The sequence below is a fragment of the Tursiops truncatus genome, chromosome 1 (genome assembly GCF_011762595.2).
Source record: "Tursiops truncatus isolate mTurTru1 chromosome 1, mTurTru1.mat.Y, whole genome shotgun sequence".
Classification (NCBI taxonomy): domain Eukaryota; kingdom Metazoa; phylum Chordata; class Mammalia; order Artiodactyla; family Delphinidae; genus Tursiops; species Tursiops truncatus.
The window spans coordinates 1,873,603-1,895,944 of NC_047034.1; the positions used below are offsets into that span (position 1 = coordinate 1,873,603).

At 41.7% G+C, this 22,342-nt stretch overlaps 1 protein-coding gene and 1 pseudogene across 3 annotated transcripts in view; one reads left to right on the forward strand and one right to left on the reverse strand.

The window, feature by feature from the left end:
* Window positions 1–22,342, reverse strand: part of CAMSAP2 (calmodulin regulated spectrin associated protein family member 2) — a 98,581-nt gene that overhangs the window by 46,164 nt on the left and 30,075 nt on the right. The gene's annotated exons all lie outside the window — the stretch shown is intronic.
* Window positions 11,962–13,408, forward strand: LOC141278838 (glycerol-3-phosphate acyltransferase 3 pseudogene; annotated as a pseudogene).

Sequence of the window (22,342 nt, forward strand, 5' to 3'; positions counted from 1 at the left end):
CAAAGCATTGAGGTCAGAATAACAATAACGGCAGCTAGCACTGAGTGTTATGCTCCAGGCAATGTTTCCCGCGTTTGTGTCAACTCACTTGATAACACAGCGCTGTGAGATGCACTCTTATTAAACCTGTTTTACAGATGGGAGAACGGAGCCACCTGTCCGAGGTTACAGAGCCAGGAGGTGCGGAGCTCGCACGGCCCAGCAGCAGCCTGCAGACCCCAGGGCTGGGCGCCGCGGTGGCAGTGCAGAGCCCGCCACCCAGGAGCAGCAGCAGAAAGGCTAGTGAGGAAGGAAAGCAGGAAGGTTCCCTGCATTTTAGTGAAAAAGGCAAGGACAAGGAGGCCCGGGAACTCACTGAGGCCTCTGCTAGCTTCTAGATCTGGGTTACAGGTTACATTTTTGTTATCTCCGACCAGTGGAGTCTAGACAAAAATGATTTACATTTAGGTATCAGAAATGAAGGTTAAGGCTATTAAATAAAGAAGAGCATCGAAGTGTTGTAGGTAAGAAGGCTGTTAATGAGCCTCACAGATTAATAACATCCAAGTTCTACTATTTCATGGCTTTTTTATTCTTTTATCAGACGCAGGACTAAGAAAATATTTCCGAAACTGAACTCAGGCCTGTGGCGCAGTGGCCAGTGCACCAACCGTGTCCAAGCCCTCTTAGAGGGACACGGGAGGGAACAGACTTAACAGATGGACACGAACAGGAAGAATTGGAATTATTCTGCTAAAATGGCACACAACAGCATATACATATCACGCTATAGTTTGTCAAAGTTAATTCCGATTCAGAAAATAATATTTTACACATCATTTATTTATATAAACAAGTTCACCAACATTTTCATTTATCCTTCATTTACATGGAGATACAAGGAAAACAGCACTTAAAGCCCTACTGAGATACCACTTCCCACCAGGAAGGCTATAATTAAAAAAGTCAGATAATAACAACCACTGGCAAGGATGTGGAGAAATGGGAGCCCTTGTGCCCCGCTGGCGGGAATGTTAAATAGTGCAGCCACTGTGCAAGAGTCTGGCAGTTTCTCAGAGTCTGCCCCAGCAGCTCTGCTTTTAGGTTCATTATACCCAAGAGAAACGAAAACGTGTCCACACAAAATCTGTACACGAATATTCAGAGTAGCATTATTTGTAAGAGCCAGAAAGGTGGAAGCAAGCCAAACGTCCATCAACTGATGACTGGATAAGCAAAAACGATACCGCCATGATATTCTGAATGGAATATAATTCGGCAATAAAACGGAACAAAGCCTGACATAGGCCACAACATGTGTGAACCCGGTAAACAATGTTGTTTTCTAAAATGGATTGTGGCAATGCTTACACAACTCTGAATATACCAAAACCATTGCACTGTACGCTTAGAATGCATGAACTGTATGGTGTGCCGATTACACCTCAAGTCGTTACCCCCCGAAAGATGAGATTGATTTATGATGCTCTGCTGACCCTTTTCCAGTGCAAATACCTCAAAAATGACCGTTTAGGTCTAAGTTAGGCAGTTAGCTATATCCGTGTGTTTGCAAAGTATCTTCAGAAGGACTTCAAGGTGAAGGGACACATTTTTCTGGACAGTGAAGTATTTTAGATATTATTAAAAAATAAATTAACATTTGCTTACTACCATAAGTTTGTTTCCTACATAACGTTAAGCAGGAAACATCTATACATGAATTGATGACAAAAAGAAAAATAAATAAATACGCTGAGTGAATTCTATTTTCCTCCCACAGATATTTATGTTCACTTTCTTTTTTTTTTATGTTCACTTTCTTAAGGCTGCAACTAATCTGGATAAAAGGTATAGTTTACTTTAGAAGATTATTATTTACGATCTTTCTTAGATACCGTTCATTATTTTAGTAGCTAGGATCTTAGCGATAGATTTCTATAGTTGGTATGAGAATAGAAATTTTCCAGAAAAACAATTTATTTCCAATCATAATGTTGGTCCCCTTATATGATAAGAAAATCTTAGCGTATCAAAAATTCAGGCTATCAAAAGTAGGCTGGACTCACAAGTGTAGGTAGTGTGCTACAGGAGGGGCAAGGTTTTTGCTAACATCACAAGGGTCTTTGGCCCAATGAGTGGAGTAATTTGATTTGATAGTAATACTTGCTACAAATGTAAAAAAAAAAAAAAAAAAAAAAAAAGTAGGCTGGGCCAAGGAGCAAAAAGCACTGGCCTTAAAGACAAAGGCAGGACTTCCCTTGCGGTCCAGTGGTTAAGACTCCACGCTTCCACTGCAGGGAGCATGGCTTCGATCCCTGGTCGGGGAACTGAGATCCCACGTGCCATGAGAGGCGGCCAAAAAAAAAAAAAAAAAACAGAGGCAGACTATCACTGAGGCAGTCTATCACTGAGACAGCAAAGAGTTTAGCTGTAACCTACGGGAGGATCCAGGCATGGCTGTTCCAGTCATAATGATGCTGTATTCAACCTGTAGTAAACACACTCAGGACCAAAGTGGGCCAGCGTTGTTCTGCTACACCAGACGGAACGGTGGAACTGGGCGCCTTGGCAAGGGAGGTGATGTCCGTGAGGTTCAAACTCTTAACATGAATGACATTTGCTTGTGACCACACAAAAGTGATACATCGATTTTATTTGGACGCATCTGGTTAGACATGTGAATGGGGTAAAGAGAGAAAGGTAAAAAGTACGATTACCAGCATGGGACTGTTAGCACGGTGATGCTTACTTAGCTGCCATTTAACTCTGCCTAAATTGAAAACATACCGTAGGACGCACAATAAAGCAGTCGAGAGTTCTCTTTAATCTGTGTCCATAAGGGCGGCACGAGCATCTGGCTTACATTCTGTCATTTGCACTTGGTGAATCTGATAATCACACACCCAATGGAGAACTGTTTCCGAGATAATGTTGAACCAAACTGATATCAAGCTTTATTACAAAAGGAACACATGCAAGAAACAGTGCAGCCCAAATGTCTATCAAAATGCAAGTCCCAGGCCAATGAAAGAAATGCTGTCTCCTGAGCAGCTCCATCACTTCCTCTGGACTATATTTAACCTCAGCTGGCAAGTTAAGGATGTTTGCCTGAGGCTGCACCGGGCGGACGCAGACAGGGACTGCACATTAGTGGCAAATAAATACGGTAAACACAGGAAATGGTTTACAGCAGTGGTTCTGAAACTGGCTCATCATCAAAAATCACAAATTTCCTGGCCCCAAACGTCATAGGGGCCCCAGAATAGCATCCTGACAGGAGTCCTGCTCCCAAAGGCCCTCAGCACGACAGACTGACAGTGACGTCACTCCACAACCCAGCGCCGTCAGGGGCGTCCCGGGGCCCACCGCCCTCCAGGGTCTCCTCTTTACTGCTTCTCTGCGTGAGCCTATGGTCCAGGAGCGCAGGTGACGAGCAAGCAGAGTGCCTGCGTGCAGCCTTGACTCTACACCCGCTACGTAACCCTGGGCAAAGCCCTCAATTTCTTTATGCTTCACTACCCTCAACGGCAAAGTGGGCTGACAACAACAGTACGGGCATTCCGTGCCCTGACGACAACACGGTTTACGTCAAGAACAGGGCTGGGGTAGGCACCTCTGTGACCAGGAGGTAACCTGGAGAGCCCGGCTTCCACCGGGCTGGAAGCTGCCCCAGTGCGCAGGGGAAACTGCACAGAAGCGAGTGTGGACGTGCTGCGTGCTTTCTAATTAGAGGCTGGCTGGTGGACGATGACATGATGACACAGATGGACGTGGATCTCAGCCAGCAGAGGTGGACCCGGGAAGCAGTGCAGCTGTCCCCAGGCAAGACTGCACTCGCGGGGCTGCCCTCGGGAAAGGGCCCTGGGCAGGTGCCCCTCTGAAGAATGAAAAGGAGAGAAGGCTGTGGTGGCAGTTTTGGACTGGAGGCTGCCCTAAGAGCTCATGATCCTACGTGTACGTCTCCCCTAGCCTAGAAGCAGGAACACGATAAATATACCTGTGCCCATTTCCACATTAAAATAAACCCAAGGCTCTTTAGAGAATGGCTGATTCCAAGTCAGAGACAGGAAAAGCACAAAGTGAGCCTGGAATAGCTAGTTGGGTCAGAAAGAAAAAAGTATTCAAAGACTGCTGGGGAGCTGTTAAAAGGATACAGGAGTCAGCCTAGCGGGGCGTCCCATTGGCCAAATATGGGCCCACGTGAATACAAAAAAGATTAACAAGAATGAATCATAACACAAGTAATCAAAACCAAAATGAATCCATGAGTCCACAGTGATGATCACTAAAGGGGAAAGGAGGATGAGAAAGCTTTTCTTCACAGAACAATGCCAGGTACGAAATATAAAAGGAATGAGAGAATTTTTAAATCACCATATTGCAACCACCACTGCAGTAATTCATTCAGGCACAGATCACCCAGAGATGCTAAAACCGCTAGGTGGTGTATCACTGGGAAACACAATATGCAACAAATGTCAAAGTAACACTCCACATAATGTCCCCGGTTACAAAGGGAAAAGTGGTCAAACTTAGAATCACCAGTAACGGGACATGATAAGATTTAATCAAGAGTATAACACATCACCTATTCATGTCATAGCGCTCATGTCAAAAGATTTTACTTGGGCTTCCCTGGTGGTGCAGTGGTTGAGAGTCCGCCTGCCGATGCAGGGGACACGGGTTCGTGCCCTGGTCCGGGAAGATCCCACATGCCACGGAGCGGCTGGGCCTGTGAGCCATGGCCGCTGAGCCTGCGCATCCGGAGCCTGTGCTCCGCAACGGGAGGGGCCACAACAGTGAGAGGTCCGCGTAACGCCAAAAAAAGAAAAAGATTTTACTCTGAATCTTGTATTGATATTCTTATCCCACAAAATTACGTTTACAGAGCAAGCTTTAAATGCTGTCTAGCTAAAACAGGAGCTGCTGATACATGCACAGAATTAGCTGTTTCTGTTTACCTTTTTAATTCCTAGGTAACTGTTGGTGGCTTTCTCCCCAAACCATACCACACAAGGAATGCATTCCACATGTGTATCTGTCCATTAAACAAGTCATCAGATGGGTACAGGAGAATGTACGGCCTTAATGAAGTTCTAATCAAGCGATACTTGCCAGTCCGGTTGCTACAATTAGATACAGAAACTGAGGAGTTTTCAATAAGCCAAAAAGAAAATATATATAAAATCAAGAAAAAGGCTTAAAGAATAAAAGGCCTTCAACTGAGGTTACACATAAGCCCCCTAAACGATTCGTCAGTACACAGAGCAGAGGTCGGAAAACTGTCCTGGCATCAGTGCCATCCAGGTGAGGCAGGCTTCTCTGCAGCACCCCTTCCAGAAACAGCGCCACTCCTGAGAAATTTTAGGATCTAAAGTGAAGATAAATTTTATTTCTTTTAGTTACTATTTTGCTTTACCACACATTAAGTAACCATTTTTATAACAAGACATATGTAAATATATTATTTTGAATTAATTAACATACTAATATTCAGTTTACAAAAGACCTAGGAAGAGAAATAGGGCAGCAGAAAGCGATCACAATTGCTAAAATTTACTGACCTCTTATCGCAGGTCAAGTACTACATTAGACGCTTCCCCGGCCTACTCTAATTCATCCTCACAACTGTGGAAGGTAGACAACAGTGTCGTTCCTTACATGGACAAGAAATTGGACCGCAGAGAGCTTCAGAACCAGTCCAAAGGCAGACAGCTATTTGCTGCCACCCGAGCCTGTCCTGCTCTAGCGACAAAGGGCTCCAGCACCACCACTCTGCCTCATCAGCAGAGACGCGTTTGCCAAAGGGCACAAACCATTTCTGCTCCAAACTGTAGCATTTCCTTTCAATCTTAAACGTCCATCCTTCATACACTTTTTTTAAATCAAGCTTTTTATTTTGAAATAATTACAGGTTCACGTGCAATTGTCAGAAGTAACACAGAGACGCCACGTACCCTTTACTTGGTTTCCCCCAACGGTAACATCCTGTAAAAAGCACAGCGTAACGTCACACCCAGGAGACTGCATTGACACAATTAAACCGCAGAAGCTGTCCATCCCAAGGGTCCCTCCTGTCGGCCTCTTACAGCCACATCTACCTCCCTCCTGCCCCTCCCTCTCCTTAGACCCTGGCAACACTGATCTGTTCTCTGCTTTTACAATTTTGTCCTTTCAGGAATGTTACGTGGATGCCATCATACACTATGAAGCTTTGGGGATGGGCATTCTTTACTCAGCGTATTCTGTGGAGATTCATACAAGCTGCTGTATTTATCCATCGGTTGTTCCTTTTTATTGCTGAGCCCCAATAAAGCTCTTGAGACACTGATTGCTTGAGATTATGACTGTTAACACTTCTATAAATGTACACACGTCAGCTTGAGCTACACGCTGAACATCCGACAGAAACTATCTCACGTACACTTTTAGGGGCCTGCTAAATAGATTACGCTGAAGTACTAAATTAGTCAACATCACAGGTGGCTGAACTTTCCCAGTTTAACTGGCCTTTCTTATGAACATTTGAAGCTCTAACTAAAGTTTGCACTCTTAAAAAGAAGGTTGCAATGGCACAGTTAAAGTAAGAAGCAGTTTATTTTTGGTCAGTAGTAACTGAATTCTTGACCTAACCAGCTTATACGAAAGGTAAAGGTCTGTGAAGGTGTTTAAGGAAATAATAACTATAGGTGGTAGCCGCCCCAGAACACGTCTTCGATGGACAGCACAGGAAAAAGTCTAGAAATGTAACAGACCGCTCCAGCTCTCAGTGGCATGTCAGGCTCTCCAAGCGGCGACAGGAGGCGGTGGGCTCAGAGATACCTGTACACGCGGGGTTATCCACTTCCTACCAAGCGTGCTCAGCCCGAAACAGACGAGCACACGCACGTGTGCACCTGTACACACATACAGAAAAATGCCAAGCCTTAAAGATTTCACAAGGACTTGTCGGGCAGTGAATAAAATGCACATCTTAGTTCTTGTGCTTTTGTATGTAATCTTCAGTTGACTATTTTTAACTCATGAGAAAAAAATCTAAGCTAATTTCTACTCATTTCTTTAGGTCTTGGACTACACATGGCATCACCCAGAAAGGTTTCCCTGATCACTGCTCCCCACCTCTGACTAGATTGGGCTTAGGTGCGTCTCTGGGAGGTTCCCCAGCACCTAGAGCAGCAGCAGGTCCCATGAAGCAGTTGCCTCTTCCCTGTCTGTCCCTCCTGCTGGACTCTACGTGTTCCGATGGTGTAGCTCTGTATTAACACACATTAGGTGATCAGCAGAGGAGAGCCTGCCGACGAATGAGCATGCAAGACACACACAGTGTAGCGCTGACTGGGAGAACCAGTCCTCTCATGACACACCCTAGAGAACTGAAAACAGGTATCCCAACAAGAACGTGCAGATGAATACTCACAGCAGCACTGTTCATAGTAACCAAAAAGTAGAAACAACCTAAATGTCCATCAATTTATGAATGGATAAACAGAATGTGTTCTACCCATACAATAGAATGCTTGTTGGCAATAAAAAGGAATGAAGTATGGCTATGTGCATAGAAGAACCTTGAAAGTATTATGCAAAGTAAAGGAGCCAACCAAAAGGAGGCCACATATTGTATGAGTCCATTTATATAAAATGTCCGGAATGAACAAATCCGCAGAGACAGAAAGGAGACTAATGGTCGCTGTGGGCTGTGGCAATGGAGTGGGGAGGTTCGGGAGGAACTGTTGATGGGCTTAGGCTTTCAGGTGTGCGGTGGAAAGTTCTGGAGCTAAGTAATGGCGACGACTGCACAACACTGTACTTAATGCCACTGAACTGTACTCTGTAACATGGTAAGTTCTATGTTTTATATAGTTTATGATAAACAGATAAATAGATAAATAAACTGGTCATACAACCAAAACAAACCCCAAGATTTTTCCATTATTAATGAAAGATTTCAACCCATAGAACCAAAAATTTAAGTGAGCCCTTTGCAGAATATATATAAAGAAAAATGCACATAGGCATCTCATAGTCAAACTTCTGAAAAAAGGGGAAATCTTGAAAGAAGCCAAAATATTAATATATGAAGAAAAACAGAATTAAAAAGAGAAACAGAGAAATCCAAAATTAGTTGAAGTTTTTAATACTTCTTTTTCAAGAATCAGTAGAATAACTGAACATAAAATCAGAAGGGGTATGGAAGACTTGAAAAGCATCAAGCAAAATGACCTGATGTTTACAGAACACGATACCAAAGAACAGCTCTTTTCAAGTACACATAAACACTCACCAAGACAGATTCAAATGCTGAGGCATAAAACAGTCTCAACATATTTAAAAGGACTGAAATCATACAAAATATGTTCTCTAACCACAACAGATGTAAATTAGAAATCAATAATTAAAAAAAAGGTATCTGGAAAACATCTAGGTACTTGGAAATTAAATCATCTGAATTTCTATGAGGCAAAGAAGAAATCACCAGGGAATTCAGAAAATATTTTGAACTGAATGGTAATGAACAACATTCACTGGTTTTTGACTCCATGTCAAAATTTGCAGGTTGCAGCTAAAGCAGAGCTTAGAGGGCAACTTATGGCTTTCAGTGTTTTTAACAGAAAAGAATACTTTTAAATCAATTACCTATGATTCCATCCTTAAAAAGCTAAAAAAAGAGGAGCAAATTAAATCAAAATAAGGAGGAGAAAGGAAATAATAAAACTAAGAGCAGAAATTAATGAAACAGTAAAAAAGCAAAAAAAAAAAAAAAAATGAGGGCTTCCCTGGTGGCGCAGTGGTTGAGAGTCCGCCTGCCGATGCAGGGGAGACGGGTTCATGCCCCGGTCCGGGAAGAGCCCACATGCCGCAGAGCGGCTGGGCCCGTGAGCCATGGCCGCTGAGCCTGCACGTCCGGAGCCTGTGCTCCGCAACGGGAGAGGCCACAGCGGTGACAGGCCCGCGTACCACAAAAAAAAAAGAAAAAGAAATGAAAGCTGGTTCTTGGAAAAGATTAATAGACTTGATAAACCTCTACACAAATTAATAATATCAGAAAAGAAAAAGGGGGCATCACTACAGGTTCTACAGATATTAAAAGGATAATAAGGGAATATTATGAACAACCTAGTGCTAGTAAATTTGACCAATTTAGATGAAATGAACAAAGTCCTTGAAAAGACACAAAATAACCAAAACTGACATAAGAAACAAAAAAAATTTATGGCTGTAAATATAATTTACAGCATTTATAGCATTCACCACCCACCTAAACCTATTTTTTTAATGAAGTTGTAATTTTAAAACTTTCCCGCAAAGAAAACATCAAGCCCTGATGGTTCACTGGTGAATTCCATCAAACATTTAAGGAAGAAACAATGCCAATCTTAGACAAAGTCCTTCAGAAAACAGAAGAGGAAAGAACATTTTGCAACTCAACATGTAAAGTCAGTATTACTCTGATTCTGAAACCAGACAAAGAAATTAGAAGAAAAATATCTTTCATACAAATGGCTGCAAATACCCTGGAGAAAATATTAACAAATGAAATCCACCAATATATAAAAGAGATAATACATCATGACCAAATGAATTTAACTCCAGGAATTCAAGATGTAATATATATATATAATATATATATTATGTGAGAATCAATATAATGTGATTATATTGATAATCACAATATATTGTGATTATATATTGATAATCACAATATATTGTGATAATATGTGAGAATCAATCAATGTAATTCACATGTTAACAGAATAAATGAGGAAGCCATATGATCATATCAACAGAGGCAAAAAAAGCATTTGACAAAATACAGCACCTATTCATGATTTAAAACACACACATACACAGAATTCTTAGCAAGCCAGGAATAGAAGAGAACCTCCTAAACTTGATAAAGAACATCCTACAGATATTCAAAATTCCTACAGATAACATCATGCTTAACAATGAGAACCAAATACGCTCTCCTTAAGACCAAGAACAAGGCAAGGATGTCTGGTCTCACCACTTTTATTTAACATTGTCTGGAAATCTCAGGCAGTTCAATGAGAGAAGGAAAAAGAAGGCAAACATACTGGAAAGGAAGAAGTAAATCTGTTTATTCATGAACAACAGGATCGTGCATGTAGGGAATTCTGACTACTGCACAAAAAGCCTACCAGGAACAAATGCAAGGTTGCAACATACAAAAATCAATGTTCAAAATTCAACTGTATGCCTCCGTATTAGCAATGAACAATTGGAAATTAATTTTTTAAAATTCCATTTATAATCAAAATAAAAAATATGAAATAAAGTAAAATTTCACAAAATACGTGTAGAACTCATACACTAAAAACTACAAACACTGCTGAAATAAGTTAAAGAAGACCTAAGTAAATTGGGAAAAGATAGCATGTTCACACAGGAGGAGTCAATAGTGCTAAAATATCAATTCTTCCTAAAATGATGTATAGATTCAACACAATTCCAATCGATATCTAAGCTAAATCTAAGCTTTTTTGTAGAAATTGACAAGTGACTCTCAAATTTATGTGGAAATACAAAGAACCTAGGATAACTAAAACAATTTTGACAAAGAACGACAAAGTTCAATGACTGACACTACCAGATTTAAGACTTACTGTAAAACTACTGTGATCAAGACTGAGTGGTGCTGGCCTAACAGACACATGTGTCAAAGTCAGTCAGTGGGGAAAGGACGGTCTTCAACAAATGGTTATGGAACAACTAAATATTCTGGTTAAATAAATAAATAAACCGTGACGCTTCCCTCCCATTATACAAAATAATAACACTCCAAAATGAGTCACAGAACTAAACGTAAAAGCTAAAACTATAAAATTCTCGAAGAAAAAACAGAGAAAAAACTCTTTTACAACCATGACATAGGCAAAGACTTCTTAGGACATAAAAGCACTAACCATAAAAGAGAAAAATTATAAATTGGTCTTCATGAAAATTTCTGGAAAGACATTATTAAGAAAATGAAAAGGTAAACCACAGACTAGAAGAAAATATTGGTAATACATATAATGGACAAAGGACTTGTAGTCAGAATATAAAAGAATTCTTAGAGTAAGAAAATAAAAAGCCCAATAAGAAAATGAGAAAAAGATTTAACACACAAAAGACAACGTATGAATGACCAATAAGCATATAAAAAACACTAAACTACATTAGTCATCAAGAAAACGGAAATTAAAACCATACGGAGATACTGATTCACACTAGAATGGCTAAAATTAAAAAAACAACACCAAAAGTGTTGACAAGGATGTGGAGCAACTGGAATCCTCATACACTGCTGGTGGCAAAATTAAAAATACAGCCACTTGGGCTTCCCTGGTGGCGCAGCGGTTGAGAGTCCGCCTGCCGATGCAGGGGACACAGGTTCGTGCCCCGGTCTGGGAAGATTCCACGTGCCGCGGAGCGGCTGGACCCGTGAGCCATGGCCACTGAGCCTGCGCGTCCGGAGCCTGTGCTCCGCGACAGGAGAGGCCACAGCAGTGAGAGGCCCACGTACCGCAAAAAAAAAAAAAAAATACAGCCACTTGGGGAAACTGCTGGACAGCTACTTAAAAGTTAAACACGTGCTTACATATGGCCCACCAATTCAACTCCTAGGTATTTACCCAAGGGAAATGAAAATATATGTCTTCACAAAAATGGACACAAATGTTCACAGCCACTTTATCTGTAATAGGTCAAACCCTGTAAGCATCAATGTACACCAACAGGTGAATGAATACTGTGGTTTTCATCAAATGGAATGATACTAGGCAACAAAAAGGAACGGACGACACATAACAACGTGACCGAATCAACAAAGTATGAGCGAAAGCATCCAATTTCAGAAGTTCGTTTTTCCCTGCAGCGGTACGTGCTGGGAGGTGGCGGCACTGACTCCTGGGAGCCGGGCACAGGGACAGCCGTCACCCTCGGACCTCCTCCGGGGACCCCTTCTGGGTGCGCCGAACCATGGATGGTGTGGGGCTGACCCTGATGCTAGGAGCTTCGGCCTCTGGGGTGTCTCTGGGCATCTCCGAGCTCAACGTGAAGACCCTGGTGAAAACTTGAGAGTGGACCACGTTACAGATTGAAAAAGGAGCCTCAAAGGAGTCAGTTCTTAAAAACTCAGCTTCCAGAGATGAGTCACCCGTGGAAAATGGGCTGTCCGGTCTGCGAGGAAGGGACCTGGAGCTGTCTGACGTGTTTTATTTCTCCAAGAAGGTATTGGAGGCCACTATGGAAGATGAAGTGACCCAGCGGTTCTCCTCAGAGGAGCTAGTGTCATGGAATCTCCTCACAAGGACCAACGTAAATTTCCAGACATCCGTCCGTGGCTCACCATGGTGTGGCGCTGGCCGTCACAGTGCGCTACTCTGTCCTACTGCCTCTGAGAATTACCTTGGCTTTCACTAGGATCAGTTTGTTGGTTTACAGCAAGTACCCTGGTTGGACAGCTGTCAGGAAGCAGCCTCAAAAACCGGCTGAGTGAACTGGTCCACTGCCGGATCTATGTTCATGCCCTCCCTGTACTACTCGCTATCATAACACGCAGTACAGACCCCAGAAGGGAGGCATTTGTGTTGCAACCATACCTCCCTGTAGATGTTTTATGTTGACAATGGATGGATGCTATGCTACGGTTGGCCAGGTGCATGCATGGTGGATGGGAATTATTCAGAGCTATGGTCAAGGCCTGTCCACATGTCTGGTCCGAACGCTCAGAAATGAAGGCCTGACACCTGGTTACCAACAGACTAAAAGAACATATTGCTGATAAGAAAAAATTACCCATACTCATCTTTCCTGAAGGAACTTGCATCAACAATACTTCAGTCATGATATTTAAAAAGGGAAGCTTTAAAACTGGAGGAACCATACATCCAGTTGCAATTAAGTATGATCCTTAGTTTGGTGATGCATTTTGGAACAGCAGTAAATACAACACGGTGAGCTACCTGCTTTGAGTGATGACTAGCTGGGCCATTGTCTGTGCTGTGCGGTACGCGCCCCCCATGACCAGAGAGAAAGGAGAAGATGCAGCCCAGTTTGCTAATAGGGTTAAGTCTGCTATTGCTGTACAAGGAGGGCTGACTGAGCTTCCTTGGGTTGGAGGGCTGAAGAGAGCCTAGGTGAAGGACGTCTCTAAGGAAGAGCCACAGAAGAAGCACAGCAAGATGACTGTGGGCAACGGGCATCTCAACACGGAAGCAGACGGAACGCCACCCAGGCTTTCCAGAACTAGCCCTCGGAAATGGAATGTGGTGGAGCTTTTTTTTTGGGGGGGGGGGGTGCACTGTTTTGTTTTACCGTTTTTTTTATTGTTAATCTTTTCTACTGGATGACTGTCTCTACCTCTTTATGCCAGAGGCAGAATCCACGGTGCCCTTTTTGGCTTTTGTTGTTGTTACAGCATTAGCCTCATGAGCTGTTAAGTAGTTTACTGAGTTTCAACATGTTCTGCCTTTTGTAAAACGACTGTGTCACTGTGAATTGAATGAAATATTTGCACCGGAAAAAGTACTTCTAAAACATCTGTGGAACTCAGTTGTGTTTGGAACTCGTTGATACAGTAATTCTCAAGAAAATACCCCGAGCTGTGTTCGTGATTAGCTTTCTCACGCCCCCTCCTCCCATTTCCTTCTATCACTTAAACATGGATTTCGCATCACTCGAGTTACTGTTATGGTCTTGTTCTACTACCAGGTTGAAAAGAAAAATGGAGGACAGTATTTAGGAGAAAGGACAGATTTGTGGCCACTTGATCTGAAAGGTGAAAGGAAATTAAATATTTTTTACTAGCGTGCTAGACGAGACCTTCTATTTGGTGAGTTTACCAAAGAAAACGAGTCCACGTTGCTGTGTGCGCACGTCTGTATGTAGGCAACTGGCGAATAAGCTAGCCAGCAATAGGTGATAATGTTTTTAGTCTTCCTTGTTTGTACGCTAAAGATCTATACTTAAGGCCTCTCCCGTCTACTGATTTGTCTGATCTTGTAACCAAACACATTTCAAATAGGAGCCTTTGACAACTGCGAATCCCACTGAGTGTCTTCAGCGGGGGCAGGAGTGAAGGAAGCACTGTTCCTCCCCTTCCACCCCTTCGTCCTTTATTGCAGAATTTTCCCAGTTTCTTGAACAGGAAAATAAGTGGTAAAACTACCTTTTGGAAACTGAGCTTTAAATTTCTTTAAAGGGGAAAGTAAGTGTTTCCCGACTCTGCAGCATAAGCAATGTTGATAGCAATATAGTATCATCCAAGTGTTATTTCTCTTCCGGTAACCATGTAGAAAATGTGACACCGTTTTACGGTGAATATAAGTAAATTATACATTTCTAAAAAAAAATAAATTAAAAAAATAAAAGTTCATACATTATGCTTTCATCTATATGAAATTCTAGAACAGGCAGAACTCACCTACAGGGACAGGAAGGAGACTGATGGAGATCTAGCATGGGATGCAGATAGGGATCTGACAGCAGAGAGGCACGAAGGGATTTTGGGAGCCAATAAAAACATTTTATATTTTAACTGGAGTAGTATTTACATGAGTGTATACATTTGTCAAAACTCAAACTATTTACTTTAAATAGGTACACTTTATTTAAATGATGCCTCAACAAAGCTGATTTTTAAAAAGAAAGCTCTGACCTGAAAGTCACTCAGACTTCATTGAGATTCCTCTTCTTCATCTGTTAAATGTGGATAATACATAATTTCTCACCCCACAAGGCATCAAATGAGACCAAAGTACATCAAAGTACTCTAGAGGTTGTTCTGTGACACAATGATTTGTAGTGTTTTATTACTTCAGGTATTAGTCAGTGTATGACTATGGGATTAGCCTGCAGAACAATTTATTACCTGAAGATAATCTTCAAACTTCATAATCATTTATTTTTTTTAATTATTATTATTTTTTGTGGTACGAAGGCCTCTCACTGTTGTGGCCTCTCCCATTGCGGAGCACAGGCTCCGGACGGGCAGGCTCAGCGGCCATGGCTCACGGGCCCAGCCGCTCCGCGGCATGTGGGATCCTCCCGGACCGGGGCACGAACCCGTGTCCCCTGCATCGGCAGGCGGATTCTCAACCACTGCGCCACCAGGGAAGGCCCCGTAATCATTTATTTTTATGTTCCCCCACACAAATGCTACATGGATCGATACTTTAAGGAATGAAATTAGGAGTGTGCCTGGCCCACTAAGAGTGGGGCTGCAATGAGCCACCAGACAGTGGAAGCAGGAAAAGACAGCCACCATGGGGACAGCAGAGCGTGCGCTGCTTTACGGAAAACCCACGAGAGTAGATGATTATATCCAACACATCGCGATTTAAGTACAGAACGTCTGTGTTTTTCAAACGTCCTAACCATAGTGACCTGGGCAAGTTTTATTTTTATGACCGCTTATATATGGCAGCTCAGGCTCGTCCACCACCACTCAACATAACTGCTGCCACCTCATGCCAACAACGTAGAATGACAGCTATGTTCTTTCATTTGCTAACCAATGTGACATTCCTAGTAGAGCTGAACCAGCCACATATGGTGTACTTCAAAGTATGTTTGTGTTTTATAGCTTTCCAGATTTGAAAGTTTTCCAGGCATATGGATATGCCGAGCCAAAAACTGCCTCAAATCTCAAAATCGAAAACATGTTGCATAAAATACACCGAAATATGCTTCATCATATAAAAATAACCATCAGTAAAAGCTCCAGTTAACACTCAAAAAATTACCCGAAAGGAAGTTGGTCAGCAGATTTCTTTCAGCTGGGTACGTATGAAGACTGCACCTGACAGTACTAGCTTTACCAGAGAAAAAAAGACAGTGAACCACACGAGGTTCCGACACAATCATAGCTGTTCCCTGACGCCCGCCATGCAGTCAGGACTCACCTGCCAAGCACTGTCTACGGGGAAGAGAACAAGGAAGGTCATGATGTCTCTCCCTGGCGACGTGGAAGGTTACCGCCCAGGTTTTTAGAAACTACAAAGACAAGTTAAAGTTGAATAACAGTGGGCAAAATGTCACAAGATTTGGACACAGTTATGGCAGAAACTCGAACAGCAAAGGAAGAAGTAGGAACACCTTTCCTCCAAGCCACCAAGCAGAGGTCACCATTTCCTTCCAGATGAAGGCCTGTTGGCAAGCAGTGCCGAGACACACAGGCCACAGCGGCGGAACTAAGACACCTAGCTTCACCGAGGCCGGCATCACGGCCTCTACACGTAGATACTGGCCAGAGGTAAAGAGCTGTAGATCTGGGAGGTACCTCACTAGGTAACTGGCAGGAAAACGAGTGCTTACATGAAAGGAGTTTAAATATGTACAGGAGCCAGTGCACTTAGAACAGATGCTGTCAGCACGAGACCCCCAAGCTAATCTAGTGGCGTAACTCTCAAGAAATGCTCCTACCTACGATAAAACTGTCAAATCTCCCCTATGTTCATTCTAAGGTGAAGAAATGTGTAAAGAGATCAAAAGACTATCAAGTTTTTTTGTTAACCCTCTGAGCTGGTAATACAATACCTTACTGTCCACATAAAATGACACGACTATAATTTTGGTAGACCATAACAAACATAACTCCTTTAAAACATTAATTTTTAATGACCCATTAAGTACTGACATTATTCAAATCTAAATTCTAGTTTAGCTCACTAAAAAATTCAAGAAATAATGCTATTATTTATCGATAACAATGCTGTCTAACAAAAGAAAGATAGAAAAAAATCAGTTTTCCTTGTATTTTCAGGCTTTCTTCAGTAACGTTCTTATAGCTATATGGAAACTAGCGGTGTGGCATCAATTCTGCCAAAGATGGGAAGGAAAAGCTGAATATAAACAAGTGGTACCAGTGCACCATACTGCAATTAATAAAATGTCAAAATACCCAAAGCATTTCTGAACCTATATGCCTCATCTTTTTTTTTTTAAAGGAAACTTGTAAGGTTTTTTTTCAAAACTACTTTAGAAAAATCTATGAGATCACTCTTAATATATCATGATGTTCTACATATTGAACAGACAGGTTAAAATATTTTCCCAGTCTGGGATATAAGACGAAAAGAATAATTACCGAGCAAAATGAGGATAAAAATCATTAAGAAAAATAGATGCCATCAGAACAAGAAGACTCCTGATACTGTCCAGAAATGTTCAATTCTTCATCCCACACCTTTGTCTGTTCTCCACAGTGTCTTCTGTGCATTACTTAAATATTGGTTGCTTCTCACAATTCCATCCCTAACCTTCTCTCTTTCCTCTAAAACATGCCCTCCCCGGTCACCTCAATCCCATGGCTTCAGCTCTCCAGGACTACCCAGGTGATTCCCAAATCTCTATTTTCAGCACACACCTCAACAGGCATCTCTTCACTGTAGCGTGGCCATTCCCCGCACTGCAATTCCTCCTCTCCCCGTTTCCCTGCCTCAGGAAAGGTCACTACGATATGCACTCAGCCTGCTCAGTCTTAGTGACACAGTCTCTTATTTCTATGTTTTAAACATGGAACTCTGATCACGTCACCGTTATACTTACAAACCTTTCAGCGCGGGGAGGTTCTAAACATCCATCAAGGAACTGGGCAAATAAATTATGGTCTTTGGGCTTCCCTGGTGGCGCCGTGGTTGAGAATCTGCCTGCCGATGCGGGGGACACGGGTTCGAGCCCTGGTCTGGGAGGATCCCACATGCCGCGGAGTGACTGGGCCCGTGAGCCACAGCTACTGAGCCTGCGCGTCCGGAGCCTGTGCTCCGCAACAAGAGAGGCCACGACAGTGAGAAGCCCGCGCACCGCGATGAAGAGTGGCCCCCGCTCGCCGCAGCTGGAGAAAGCCCGTGCACAGAGACGAGGACCCAACACAGCCATAAATAAATAAATAAAATTTTAAAAAAATAAAAAAAATAAATTATGGTCTTTTCACACCACAGAGTATTGTACAGTCTTGAAAAATGATGGCATGGGTCTATATTCATCAATATGGAAAGATGGTTATGATCCTTTCCAGGCGCTCTCCCTGCCCCTAACTCCACCGTCTGCCATGCCTTCCCAGCCCTAACTCTCCCTCCTCAGGACTCTCTGCTTAGTTTCTCCATCTGCTAACAAGCAAATTCCTTCCACGGTTTGTTCAGATTTCTGAAGCAGAGACTCTCATTGGCTTCGTTTATCACCTTGGGCTAAGCAACTAGGCAGAAGCTAGGGGTCAACGACTCCTTGGATTTAATCTGCTCTTACCAAAAACTGGCTCTGGCCAAATGCAAGAAAACTCTGAAGTTACTTTATAATTAAACTATTTCTAGAGAAATACCACGTAACTCTATAATGAAAGAATCTGAGCAACAACCTAAAATCTGCTGTAACTGGATTTAGTTTCTAAACTATATCCTTGGTATTAATAGACCTAAATATATCTCAGGCATACTTCACTTCATGAAAACAAACTGGTAAAAATGCATTAATTAATTCTGTGTTATAAACAGAATTAATTAATGTGAATTTTTTTTAAAATTTCAGCTTTACTGACATAAAATTGTTAAGACATTTAAAATGTACATCCTGGTGATTTGATATATGAATATGAATTGTGAAGTTGTTTTGTTTTGTTTTGTTTTTTTACATCTTTATTGGAGTATAATTGCTTTACAATGGTGTGTTAGTTTCTGCTTTATAACAAAGTGAATCAGTTATACATATACCTATGTTCCCATATCTCTTCCCTCTTGCGTCTCCCTCCTTCCCACCCCTCCCTATCCCACCCCCCCAGGCGGTCTGAATTGTGAAGTTTTAAACCGCACAGCTGGATACAGAAAGCAGAGGTGGAGAGGGAAGTCAACACATGCTCATCAGCTGATTATCTGAAAGCAGACAGGCGCTTACTATATTAAAATGGTAAAGTAGAAAGCCAACAATCTCATCACTTAATTAGATTCTCAGGGTCTCCCTCCCCCAGAAGACCTCATGTGGAAGCTCAGTAAACATGCGTGTCGTGTCATGAATAATCAGAGCTCACGCTTTTCAAATCTGTAGGCAAACAAAAACAAAAACCACATCTCTACCACTCTCGGTTGTAATTCTGAATGACTTCTCTTTCAAAATAGATTTAATTCTTAATTTAAATATTCACTAACATCTCTTCTTCCTTCACTGAGGCAGCATCTTCTCTGGGCCAGGAGCTGGGAACACAGCATGATCAACACAGCCCTGATTTTGTGGAGCTGATTCGGCACAAAAAGCGCACTCCCTGTCGGCTGGATGGAGAACTGCGAAGTAGTAAACGATTTTTCCCCATTTAGAACTTTATCTGAGGAATTTCATTTTGGCTCCAGCATACAAAAATAAGCTGAACTCTGTGATTCACTCTTTCTAAAAAAACGACTTCTTATAGAGTTAAAAAAAAAAAGAAAGAAAGAAAAAGAAAAAAGCTTTAGCAGATAAAGCTGTTTGTCGTGTGTAGGATCAGTACTATCTCTCCATCCTCATCTCCCAAACAGAAACCCAAAAGGCTTCAGAGTAGGGATAAAACGGAACCTACTGCAATCCAGCAATATAAACATGTATGCTGTACACCTAAAACTAATACAATGTTCTATGTCAATTGTATCTCAATAAAAATAAAACACTGTAAGAAAGAAATGGAGATAAATACAACATTCTATTTCCTTCCAGATTATTATCCAAGATTTTCCACCATTGCTTTTCCAATTAGTTTTAAGTGTTTTTCTGAAGTAGCTTTATCATCCAGACAAACAACAACAACAAAAATCTAAACCCTTTTAATCATAAAATTGGCTGAAGGAAAAGGAAATACACTCTCTCTTCTAAGCCCTCACATCCTTCCCTTTAGTCCATACCCAGGAAAGGGAAATATTGATAAGAAATGGACTCCAGCCAAAGCAATTGTGAGAAAAAAGAACAAAACTGGAGGTGTCACGATCCTTGACTTCAGACTATACTATACTGTCATCAAAACAGTACGGTACTGGCACAAAAACAGACATATAGATCAATGGGACAGAATAACGAGCCCAGAAATAAACCCACACACCTATGGTCAATTAATCTACAACAAAGGAGGCAAGAAATACAGAGGAGGAAAGACGTCTCTTCAATGAGTGGTGCTGGGAAAACTGGACAGCTACACGTAAAAGAATCAAATTAGAACATGTTCTCACATCATACACAAAAATAAACCTCAAAATCATTTAAAGACCTAAATGTAAGACCTGAACTCCTAGAAGAAAATACAGGCAGAAAACTCTTTGACACTGGTCTTAGCGATCTTTTTCTGGATCTGCCTTCTCAGGCAAGGGAAAGAAAAGCAAAAATAAATCAATGGGACCTCATCAAACTTAAAAGCTTTTGCACAGTGAAGGACACCGTCAACAAAACAAAAAGGCCACCTACTGAATGGGAGAAGGTATTTGCAAATGATAAGGGGCTAATACCCAAAATATACAAAGAACTCATGCAACTCAAATCAAAAACAAAACAAGCCAAAAAAAAAAAAAAAGACCAAAAGAAAGCAACCAAAAAAAAAAAATTTTTTTTTAAATGGGCAGAGGACCTGAATAGACATTTTTCCAAAGAAGACATACGGTCGGCCAACAGGCATCATGAAAAGATGCTGAACATCACTCATCATCTTGCTCATGACCAACCTCAGTGGCCTTTCAGTTCCTGAAACACACATCCAGGCCTTTAGCTTGCTGTCCCTTTTCCCTGGATTGTTCTTTTCCCAGATGTCACGCATGCTGCTTCTTTCTGGTATTTAGGTCTCAGTTCAAATGTCAACTCTCTAGACAAGCCTTCCCTGACCACCTCCTATGAAAACAGCATTCTTCACTCCCTCCACCTCTTTCTTTTTGATTTATTTTCTTCAGAGCGTTTACTACCATCTGCAATTATTACAATTTGTTTAGCTTTTCATCGCTCGTCTTTGCTACTCAAATATTAGCTCTGTGCAAGCAAGGCTTGGTCTGTCTTCTCATCTCTGTCTCCTATCGCCTAGACCTACAGTAATTCTCAACCAGGATTACTGAATGAATCAAGTAGTTCATACTGTACAAATTACAAGTCAAATAAATGTGGCCCTAAAAATTCAAGTTCCTGAACATGTTTCGTCCAGGAAACTCTTAGTAGGAACTTTATCATCCAGACGTGAAGCTGATTTATTTTGAGGCTCCCTCTGTCGGCGATGCTCTCCCCCTTGTCTCGGCCTAACTGAACCCTCATGGACACCTCTGCTCATTCTCGCGCACAAGGCTGCCCCAACCATTCTATCCATGATGGACCTGCACACGATTCCCCCGATCGCTCTGTCACATCATCCCGCTTTTATATGCTCCACAGTCCTTCCTCATCACTCTCTAAAGTTACCTTTTTAATCTGTTTACTAGCTGGACTGTTTACCACAAACTAAATATTTTAGCTTCAGGAGAACAATAATTAGCATTCTTAGATCCCTGAAAGTATATAAGAACTTCCTGAAAAGACAGGCCCCAGGGACGGCTTTGTAACACAGCTCACTTTGTAACACAGCTCATTAAAACCCTCTTTTCAACCACAGAACAGTGTGAGCTCAGAAGAAACCGAGTATTACAAAGATTTTTTTCCCCCTTTACAGAAGCTCATTTATCCAGGTGTCTAAACACAGGCAAGCATTCAAATGGAACAGTCTGTAAAGTTTTTTTTTTTTTGGTAAAGTTTTTAAATAATCATCTATTTTCCTCCTTTAAAGCTCATCACTGACATTAATTAAAAACAATCTGCTAAACTGCTACACTCTACCAAGCTACAAAAATGGGTCGGTATCATGGGGATGGGGATGGGGGATCAATCTGTTCGACACAGACTGGGGTGTCGGTGGCTGCGAACCACTGCTGGGACCGTGCACCGCTAGACAGCACTGGACTGTAAGTGTGCAGGTTAGAAAAATCCGCATTTCTACACCAAACCTGCTAAAACAGCTCAATCTTGGTGCTCCAATTATATATACTAATGCTGTATATATCATATAAATAAAGAAAAATCATCCTCTACAGTACTACCTACGTAAGTTTAGTAACCTACAATGAATAGATAGGTATCTTTCTTCCCTTCTTAAAAGACGAAAAGTCCTAGTTAATACACATTTACTTCACCTTCAATAATCATCAAAAAGTACTCCTGGCAGGTCTGTAATATCAGACAACTTCCTAAGTATCTTAGCTTTTGCTACTTTGAATATGTTATGGAGATGGGATTACAAACAGAAAGAGTAAAACTTCCATTATTTACAAGTGAATTATCTATTTTACAGACAAAGTTTGAAGTAATTGGTTACACCACACTTTAGACACTAGCTCCGAAA